The sequence below is a fragment of the Alligator sinensis genome, unplaced genomic scaffold (assembly GCF_000455745.1).
Source record: "Alligator sinensis unplaced genomic scaffold, ASM45574v1 scaffold107_1, whole genome shotgun sequence".
Taxonomy (NCBI): Eukaryota; Metazoa; Chordata; order Crocodylia; family Alligatoridae; genus Alligator; species Alligator sinensis.
This window is the reverse complement of record NW_005843041.1, coordinates 118,941-130,004: the sequence shown is the minus strand read 5'-3', so window position 1 is coordinate 130,004 and position 11,064 is coordinate 118,941. Positions and strand designations below refer to the sequence as shown.

Here is an 11,064-nt window from a genome sequence, read left to right as displayed (position 1 = left end):
ACACCTGCTTCTCGCATGTGTCCCGCAAAGCGCCGTGCATGGGTCTCGTGCCAACCTCACCTCCACGCAACACGGCAAGCCCCTCACGTGGGGGTTGGGGACATCCCATCCTCATGAAGGCTACCGTACCCATTGCATGTGTGTCTCTTCCATGATGTGCTTCTTGCATGGGTTTCGCCAAGTGCCGTGGATGGGTTGCTTGTGCCAATCTCACCACCACGCAACACGGCGAGCCCCTCGCGTGGGGGTTGGGGACCCCTTGTCCTCATGAGGGCTACCGTACCCATTGCTTGCATGTGTGTCTCTTTCGTGACATGCTTCTCGCATGTGTCCCGCGAAGCGCCGTGCATGGGTCTCTCGTGCCAACCTCACCTCCACGCAACACGACGAGCCCCTCGCGTTGGGGTTGGGGACCTCCCATCCTCATGAAGGCTACTGCACCCATTGCATATGTGTCTCTTCCATGACATGCCTCTTGCATGGGTTTCGCCAAGTGCCACGGATGGGTTGCTTGTGCCAACCTCGCCTCCATACAACACGGCGAGCCCCTTGTGTGGGGTCTGGGGACCCCCCTCCTCATGAAGGCTATGGCATCTGCTGCATATGTCTCTCTTCCATGATGTGCTTCTCTCATGTGTCCTGACGAGTGTCTTGCATGGGTCACTGGTGCCAACCTCGCCTCCACACAGCATGGCGAATCTCTCACGTGGGAGGTGGGGACCCCCCCCCCACGGTCAGATACATCCCATGAGGTTATTGCACCCATTGCATGTTTCTCTCTTCCATGACATGCATGTTCCGTGTGTCCCACCAAGCGCCTTGCATGGGTCAGGCCACTCGAATGTATGAAGGCACCCGTTGAGTTGCATTCAGACTCTGCCTGGGTCCTGGCTCACATCACGCCAAGCACCATGGATGGTTCAGGCCAACCGAGTGCGTAAGTTCTGCGCCTGATTTGCATCTAGACCCTGCCTGGGTCTCAGTGATTAGAGTTAATACCTGTCATAGAAACAGAAGGAAGTAGGGCTGGAAGAGACCTCATGGGGTCATCTCATTTAGCCTCTGCTCAAGGCAGCATCGTTCCTGACTAAGCCATCCCAGACAAGTGTCTGTCGAACCTATTCGTGAAGACTGCCAAGGATAAAGACCCAACAATTTCTCTAGACAGACTGGTAATGCTTGGGCAGCTCCATAGAAAGTTCCTCCTAGCTGTGCCAAGTTGGGTAGGCAGAAACCTTAGTGGAGACATTGCCTCTCACACCAAGCCATGCCAAGAGGGATCATTGCTATTGTCATGCCAGTCTTCTGCTGACCTGCACCAAGAGGCATTGAGGCCTGTGCGTTACAGCAGAGCACTGGTGCGAGTCTCATCAAGCTGGTTTATGCCAGTCGTCTGAACAGAAGCAGCAGCGTCAGCACCAAAACTAGGTCACTTATATACTTGCAGACAGAGGCTTTAAAGATAAACAGTCACAAGCAGCCACTATTTTGATTAAGAGCCCTGGCCCTCAGCTGACTGCTTCTGTTAACCATGACCATGTTTCTAGGTAGTACTTCACTTTTTCATACACCCAATCATTTCATTTGGTCTCTTTGAGCAGAGGCTGTTGAAACGCAACTCACCTGCACGTGGATGTAGGCCAGAACACAGCTGTATTGTAGCCAGGAAGGATAATAATCCAATTCATGCAAAGGCCGCCACAGTAAACACACTTTTTTTCCCCAGAGGTCCTCAGCAGAGTTGATTGTTCTGTTGCAGTTGCTAATGAGAGGGGTGTTCATATTAGTATGACAAATGCTCATAAAGATTAAAGGATCAAAGTGGAAATGGGCTAAGAGAGATTTCTCCTCCATCCCCTTAAGTGTTAAGTCCCTCCAGAAGAGTAGTATCGTACCTTCACACCACCCTGCGGAGAGCAGAGGTCTTCAGTCTCCAGCCCTCAAATGCCAATTTAACTGAGAAATACCACGGTGCCCATTACTGAAGGTCTAATTCTGACATCCAGTAGAGTAAACTCATGGAAAGCACCTTCAACAACAACATGCACCCTGACCCCAGGATTTCTTTCGGACCTCCTTCGGACACAGACTATTTATGCAGAGTATCTAGCACAATGGAGATCTAATCCAAACCAGATCGTTCAGGTTGGCCTCCCATTGCATTTGAGCACACATATAAGAGTTTGGCCTACATGACCAAAGTGCACAATCTAATTTCCTAAGCACAGTAGATGATCTTGGGAGCAGTCAGCAAGTTCTGCTCTAGTCAAGTCCTTGCTTCCTCTTTCTTCGAAAGGACAGGACGGTTTTCTTTTGGAGGGACTGTCTTGGCATGTTTCTCCAGCAGCCTGACGCAATACAATCTCTGTCCTCGGCTGGCGTCTGTGGGTGCCACCACAGTGGAAACAAGGTAATACAGCGACTGAATTTGTCCTGTAAAAAAACGCTTGAGATCACCAGGGAATCATGTTTACAGTAGCTGCATTCATCATTGTGGTCACCAGAGGGCAGAGCTACACTTCTTCATCCCGCTCAACCACGTCCTCAAAACTTGAGTAACTAAATCCATATTTAGACCAAATGCCAAGTTGCTTAGTGCACGGGGAGCCATGGATGGAAAATAAGTAATCTTCACAGAAGGCTGCCATTTGACCTCAGCTGCCTCCAACTATTCCTGGGAAGGTGGGCGTTGCAGAAAAGGTGACACCTTGTCTCAACAGAACCCAGGAGTCCTGGCTCTGCATTTAAGCCCTGAACCAGAAGACTGCCCTCTGCCAGCCGTCTTTTGGAGGCCACCGCACCCTAGGGGCACCACCCTAGTTGTTTATTCTTAATTGTCACATGATCCCCGCTGCAAACCCCCCCAACAAACCCCCTACTTTCCATTAACCGTACCATAAGGAAACTTGGGAGCTGTGCGTTAAGGATTTAAACAGAGGTGGGAGCGTGTGGTGGGGCGGGTGGAAATCCAAATACTTGAGCTTTCCCTTTAATCACACTAATTACGCAATAATAAAAAGCAAGCTTGTTGCATTTGCGGGTGAAAGTTTTCCAAGAGCCTACCCTGTGCTGGAAAATGGGCTGGGAACAGATCAAGTTGTCATGGCAATGAACATTCAGAGCTGTAAGCAAATCTCCTTGCCAGGCAGCAGAGCCCTCTCCTAGTCCACAGAGAAAGATCTCCATCTTTGATTACTCATCAAGGTGTTTCTTAATAGAGCCAAATTCTAGCCATTAATTGGGCCAGCCTTCGACAGCCATCCCCTCCCTTCTCAGCTTTTGCTATTCCAGTTCTAGCTGGAATTAACATGTCCCAACACCATCCCTCAATGTTGATCTGGAAAAAAAGCTCTGATAAAGCCATCTTCCCCTCCCCCCCCACCTCTCTTCTCCCAAGTGTGGTCTGAGTACCTGCTCCTTATTATGCAGGTAGGCAACAGCTCAGGAACAGCTTGGAGGCTGTTACTTTGCAATCTCCTATAGATCTTAATGCCGAAAGAGGCCAGCTCATTAGACCTCCTGCCTGTGCTAGCCACCAGATACAACAGACAGAAGACTTGACTCTATTCCTCCAACAAGAAGAATTTTTCCAACTATTTGAGTTGGTTTAATAAAAGATATTGGATTTACCTAAAGATGTCTTCCTCCAACAAGACATTTTATACCACCAATTTGCTACTATACGTTGTTTAGAGAATCATCTTCCTTCTCCTCTCATAAAAGATTTAAATGTACTGAGCCAAGAACTAAAATACAGACATTTTCTTTAATGTAGGTGCATTTGATTGAAGCCCCTCCCTACAGCCCCAGCTCACCTCACAGCACCAAAAAGTGCAACCTGGACAGAATTAATAGGCAGTCTCTAGGTACCATGTAACACTAAAATCCTCGGCAGAAGTTGGGTCCAGCAGATGTATTTATTACGTGGCAGCAAGACATTGAACCAGCCCACATATGTGACACAGTGACTCTGCTATTTGCAGTAATTCCAGGAACTTAAGCGCAAAATGTTCAGTGCCAGACAGGGGATGCTACTGACTTCCTGTCCCAGGCCATCTCCTTAACGGCAGAGAGGAGCCAACAGCAAGTAGGTAGCTATACATGCAAATTCAGGACCATCTGTTTGCCAGGTTATTTTGAATGTATTGAGTGGAAAGCAGTTCAAAACAGTCCCTTTGTTCCCTGCTGCCTCCAGAGGGAGCAGTACAGGGTGGGAGATCAGACAAAACCCCAGAGGGACAAAAGACTTATGTCTGCTTGGTAGTAGGCAGGACCTTGCATTTTGAAGGCAGCATTCTACCCCAGCACTGTGGAAAGACAGGCCTGTTCAATGGACTGCCACGTGGAAATGGAAGACACTGATAGCATCTGACACTTGTGACCAAATCCATCCTGTTACAGCTTTAGCCTTTGGCCCGAGGATGAAGCTTTCAGCCTGCTTGGAGCATAACGATGAACCATTCAGCTCCTGGGCAAGCTGTCCCTGTAAGGAGACGCAATGCCCTATCCAAGAGGGTAATCCTGCTGTTGGTGTGCAATTTATTTGGGTCACAAAGCAAGCAAGAGGGAAGAAAAAAAAAAAAAGCACCACAAAAAAACAGCTCACCATGTTTAAAGGATTTTATTGGAGACTCTTTTAAGTGCGACAACAGCAAAAATCACACAACTCAATTACACAGCATCTGGGAAGCGTCTTACCAGGATGGAGATTGAGGTTTGAGAAAGAAGAAATAGTTCTGATGGCGACCCAGAACAACTGGTTCCCAGGAAGAATCCCGAGGGTTTCAGCAATGACAGGAGTTGCAGCTCCGGTTGGAAAACAATGGCGTGCTGTTTTTAATCTGCATACTACCCTGCTCCACCCCCTAATGCAGATTCAGCGGGACATTGCTGCTTCCTCTTTCCACATCAGGTGCTGCCCATGTGAAGCAGGGCCATGACTTCAGTGGATGGATAAGATGGAGATAATTACCCCAGTGACCCCCTCACCCCAGTGACCCCTGACAGAGCTTACTATGCAAGCGTCTGCACTAAGATTTCACTGCATGGTCAGACAGAAAGGAAGTGCCCTGGATGTCAGATTGGTAGAGGCACTTTCATTGGAAAACAGCGAGACAGACAAACATTGCATGTTAACGAAGGCCATTCCCACCCCGGGTGCAACTGGCACATACATAAAAAGCACTTCAGAGAGCAGAACCTGAGTCCCATCTACCACCGTTCACACCAGCATGCCACGCAAGGGCTTCGAGGAATGGCCTCGCATCCAGGGATATTTCAGCCATTCCTGTCATCGAGCGCTCGGCTGGGCTGAACAAGGTAGATTCTCCTCAAGCTGAAGGGAGGGAAGGAGAGAGAGACCAGTGTTAGGAGCCTTGCTGTTCAGAGTGGCATCAAACCAGCACTCAGCCAACAAATCAGACAGAAAAGCTGTTGTTCTGACCATCTACACTACTGGGAGCTATTCCACTTGCCAACTGTCTACGCTACTAAACACTCAGCTGTAAGTGGGCAGACATGCCATGGCCCAACAGGAACACTCTAGCCTTACCTTTGTTATACACTTATCACCAATGCATTCCGGTGTCCCTATGCCAGAGCCTGTTTGATGGCCGTAAAGATCTTGTCAAGCTTGTCGTTGTCATCCACAAAGCCATCGCCATTCTGCCAGAGAGCAGCAAGTTAGAGAGGCCACTAACTTCCCAAGCCAGGGTGGGGAGGGGAAGGCGTTGTGGAGGGGAAAAGGCTCCATTTAATTCCCCGGGGCACCACGTGGCTGCTAGCTTTGTCCACGGCTGCGGCCCCTGGGAGTCAAGCCCCTATTTGAGAGGGTTCCTAAGCAAGGCGCTTGCTTTCTCCTCACCCGTTTGTATCACCGCGAAACAGCGGTCATGAGACTGCAGTGCTGGAACACAGGGAACAATGCGTTGTTTGAGAAGTGGGCCCCGCAAGTCTCATAACGCCTTTGTGGACTGAAAGGCCTGACAAAGCTCGTTGCTGCTGCTGGGATCCTAGCCGGTCAGATCTCAACCCAAAACGTCAGGGATCAGGGTCTGAGGCTTCTGATATTTCAAATTAAAAGGCCAGAGAAGAGACAAAACAAAGAAACAGAAAACCCCCAAAAGCTTCCATCCCTTTCCCTCACCAAACAGGGGAAAGCAGGACCCAGTCTAGAGGATGCCCAGATGTGACTGTCATAGAAAATAAAGATGGGATGGACCTCAAGAGGTCACATCTAGTCCAACCCCAACTAGATCATCCCAACCAAGGCTTGGTCTAGATAGGTCTTAAAAAACCTCCAAGAATGGAGACTCCACAACCTCCCTAGGGAGCCTGTTCCAGTGTTTTACTACCATCCTTGTGGGAGAATATCCAGCCTCAACTTCGCTTGCTGCAACTTGAGCCCATTGCTCCTCGTTCCGTCATCTGTCACCACTGGGACCAGCCTACTTTGGAACCACCCTGCAGGGAGTTGAAGGCTGCTATTCAATCCCCTCCTCCTCTTCTGCAGAAGACAGCCCAGTTCCCCTCAGCCTCTCCTCACCAGTCACATGCTCCAGCCCCCAAATCATTTTCGTTGCCCTCTGATGGACTCTCTCCAATGCGTCCACATCCTTTCTGTAGTGGGGGCCCAAAACTGGACACAGGACTCCAGATGTGGCCTCAGCAGTGATGATTAGGAAGAGGAAGAACCACTTCCCTCCATCTGCCGACAACATATGACCTGATTGTTGTGAAAGTCACCAGGGTCCTTCCAGGCAGTGGCTTCCAACTTTTTTAGACCGCGGACCAGCATACTGCAGTCCAGAAGCGACTGGCAACCAACCCTTTTTTATACTCAATATGGAAAAGGTTGGCTGCTGGTCCAGTGTGTTGGTCACTTCCGAACTGGCAGCCAAAACCTCCTGTGGACCGGTACCGGGCAAAAGCCCGGGGGTTGGAAACCTCTGCTTACAGGGACAGAACTTCAGCGCTCAACACTTCAGCCAGCCCAGCACACATCAAGGAGATGCACTAAGCCATAGCAAATCTTTTGGCACCAAATCAAGAGCTACAATCCCCCCACTGCCCCCCCGCAGACTGGCGGCAGCAAGATCTACAGCTGAGTTTGCCAAAGGAAGGAATTTTTTAACAGAAAAAAAATATATATATCCTTCCTCCAGGGCAGAGGGAAGCATGGTCATTTGGGAAACTTTGTGGCAAAAATCTGGATCTTTCCTCCAGGGCTGAATTCAGCCACTGTTGTAGAAGCTAGTAGCTTCAGGGTGGGGGTAAGGGAACTCCCATGCGTTTAATTTTGCCTCTCGCTGCAGTTCTGCTCCCCACACTGACATCCAGGCAGAGGTAGGATTAACACTTTCTGCATAAATCGGTTGCTGGGACTTGGTCTGTCCAGCAACCCATCTCCTCCTAGCACCAACTGATGGCGTTAGCTCAATACTGACCATGAGAAGGAGCCACCCATTGAACCCCCAAAATGTCCCACCACAGCATCTGGCCCTTGGAAGCTCCCAAGCCAGAGGCAGACCCCATTGAGCCTGCACGATTCCAAGAGGAGCACTCGTCCAACCTTCTCTGGCTTTGGAAAGGACCCATTTCAGCATCTGCACCCAGTGTTCACCAGACCTCTCAGCCTCATACTCTCAACACCTCTGGGATGGGCCGGAAGCAAAGCAGCCCGGTCCTGGCCCCACAAGGGTGATGGGCTGCTTACCTTTTTAGAATGCACCAGCTTGCCTCCGACTGACACTTCAAACCATCCTGTGGCCTCACGAGTCCCCTCACTGCTCTGAGAAGACAGGAAGAGTCACCTTGAGACTTCAGAACCCAAGGCAAGACTGGGTTTTTCTTAAGCCAGACAAATCCCCACCCCCTCTTTAGCTGGGTCCCATTTTTTGGACATCCATGATCAGAAAGCAGTGTCACCTATGTTTCTTATTAGAAAGACCGAGACATTCCCAAAACAGTGAAGCATGAATTACCAGGCAACGCTCAGCTGCGTCTCATGCGGCAACCAACCGGTCATTAGAGACGACTGTCCCCCCCACCCGACTTATCTGCTACTAAAATCACCCAAGGCCTAGAACAGCAGCTTCCCGCTTCACTGCTGATTATAGCAGTTCTTGCACCTCTGCAGAAGCACAAAGCTGACCTCCAGCAAGGGGGGGGAAAAAAAAAAAAGCTGCTGAAAATAGGGGATACAGGGCGCATCTACACAAGACGCTGCTACGGCACCATAGCAGCCAAATATAGTTGTGCGCAAGTGGCACGGCACACTATGGACTGTTACTGTGCCATATTTTAGTACTTCCAAAAGTACGTACCAAACGATGGCGCAGTAACAAAGGCGCTGTATGCCGTGCCCACAATTAGCACAAGAACAACTAGTAAAGACTGGCTAAGGATAAGTATCAGCTGGAAATCAGGAGGCTTCTAACCATCAGCGCTGCGAGGTTCTGCCTGCATTGGACAGACACCAGATCAGATGGATAACAACTTGAGAACGAGGGTCAGGATTGATCCTGGAGACACGGGGATGTTAGTCTCAACAAGCTCCCACAAGAGGGGAGCATGAGAGCTGCTATCGGTCTCCTTTCTGCGGCCCAGAACAAGCCTTTTGCCATCACAGAGAACCAGAACCCCAGGAGGTTTCCCTACCCCCAGCTGTGCCCGTGAAGCCAACAAAGCAGCAGGCAGACAGGGGAACCACCCCGACACAGCCCTGCCAGCCCCAAGGTACTCACTATCTCCAGCTTGCCTGGGAACCTGCTTTCGAGTTCCAGCCTGAGCTGTCGATACTGGGGCAGAGAAAAAGAGGGTAGAGCACGGCGTTAACATTTGGCAGGCCCCTGTCAGCACATGCCCGAGCCGTATCTCCAGGACTTAGGGAGACTGCAAGGAATTCACACGCCTTGGCTGGTGGGTTAGGATTTAGTGCTCCTGCCCTGGCAGCCAGCTAGAAACGCAAGGCAAATGTCTCCAGCCTGGGCTCACTGGATCGGCCAAGGGTACAAAAGCCCCTTCTTCTATCCAGGGCCAGGTTCCTTCAACACCCGGTTCCTCACCAGGGTAGCTCCATTTACGCCGCCCTGTCACAGGTCAGGAAGGTGCCATGTGCAGCGGAGCGGGCAACGCAGCCCTTCACCCAGCCCCAAGCCCTGGATGAGGTCAGACAGCCGGGGCAGCAATTCGCTGCTACCCCACAGCCCCATTTTACAAGGGGAGGATGCTCTTGCCCATCCATACCCACTGGATTGACCAGACCCCATGCCAGGAATAAGATATGAGCCTGGGAAGTCATCTTACCTTGGACCCATAGCCTCAGCTCCCGCTGCAGGGAAGACAAGAGAATCAGGTCAGCTTTTCATATCCTTAACCAAGCAGGCCTCCCACCCGGCCAGCTCCGCATTCCTCCCATGCTGCCAACTGGCAGCTAGATCTGATTCATCTCCAGCTCCGCGTGGGCCTCCCCCGAAGGCAGCACGATCTTCAGAGGCAAGGGTGCCAACGTCAGCCTGGAGAGGCTGCAGGAGCCCAGCAAAACCAGCACAGCTTTGGCTACTTACTTTAATTAGCATAACTAAGAGAGCTGAATCCAGTCCTTTCCAACCAGCTGCAGTGCTGCCTTTAGACACCAAAGCCAAAGGAGTTTCTAAAGTCAGCAACTGGCAAAGGTGTGCGTGCACTTCACGCTTCCTGCCTTGTCACCCTCATCACCTCTCTCGCACGCAGGCAATCCCGCCGGGAAGACGGGACACCTCACAGCTGTTCCAGCCTTGCCTGCCTCCCAACGCTTTCCCCCTTGGCAAGACCGGAGGTTTGTCTGTCTAGCAAAGAAGCCTCTCGGCAACAGGGGCTGGGCAGCGCTGCCCAATGGCAACGCGGAGAGTGCAAGGCAAACAGTTTCGCTAGCAACCGTGGCTTCGCTTCATCCCACGCTCCTTCTCCCTGCCGTTACGGGGACAGCGCTGGTACTTCCCTCCGACCCGCAGCCCCAGAGGAGCCAAGGGCTCCACAACCACGTCAGACGCTGATAAGGCCACGCATGCGCATGACCGCGCGCACCCGCAACCAGGAGCGTGACAACATACGTCCGACTACTAGCCACTTTGCAGCGCAGCAGAGGACTGGCTTGGAGGGGTACAAAAATGAACACATGCCAGGCAAGGCAGATGCCCATCTTCTCTGGAAGCAGAAGGCCGCTAACGAGCACCGGCTGTTTTGGGGTCGTCATTAGCGAGGGGCACAACAGCACCAGACAGTCAAGGAGCGTGGCCAGAGGGGTCATTCGAGGACGGAAAGACTTTCGTTATTCCTAGACCCGCTGCAGGAAGGACGGGGGGCAAACCCGACCCCCCCCCGCAGGTCCCTGCGCCCGGGACAGGGGATCCCAGCGGGGGCACGAAGCCCCAGGGGGTCCCTGGCTCCAGGTGCAAGGGATTGGGGGCACCTGTACTCCACCTGCCAACCTCCAGACCCACCCACACACGGGCAGGTGACGCCCGGGATCGGCCCCTGCCCCCACCCTCACTCGCACGACGCCTTCATCGCAAAGAAAATTAATTAATTAGTTAATTAAGAGGCGTTAATCAAGCCCGCAAGAAGGAGAGGGAAGGGGTGACCCTCCCCGCGGCTTACCAATACAGCACCTTGACCTTGACCAGCATGGCTGCCCGGCCCCGCGGACGCCGAGCCTTAAGCCCCCGACGTTCCCAGGCCCGAGTATTGCGGCCGCGAATGTTCCACCGGGGCCTTTAAGACCGCCTTCCGGCCGGCCCATGCACCGGAGGGGGCTGGGCCCGGCTCTGCCCCACTCCGGCTGCTTCTCTCGGGTTAACCCGCTCCCTGCCCCGCTGGGTCCAGCCCACGGAGGAGCTGGGGGGCAGGCTGCGTTGCCCCGGCCTGGCTGGGTCCTCCCACCTCCAAATTCCCCCCCCGCTGCAGTGGTATCGCCCAGCTCCGCTCGCCGGTGCCCCGAACAATGGGCATTGCTGGTGAATGGGGCAAGGATCACTGCAGCGGGGGTGGGGGGGCTGAGCTGAGCACGTGAATAAATGCCAGCCC

General features: G+C 52.3%; 1 long non-coding RNA gene across 1 annotated transcript; it reads right to left on the bottom strand.

Moving 5' to 3' along the window:
* Positions 1-4,602: 4,602 nt before the first annotated feature.
* LOC102368571 lies at positions 4,603-10,928 on the bottom strand. Its single transcript, XR_325298.3, has 6 exons — positions 10,639-10,928; positions 9,307-9,331; positions 8,745-8,798; positions 7,715-7,789; positions 5,552-5,664; positions 4,603-5,335 (listed from the first exon to the last, which is right to left on the bottom strand). It is a non-coding gene; the product is annotated as an uncharacterized LOC102368571 (long non-coding RNA).
* Positions 10,929-11,064: the final 136 nt, after the last annotated feature.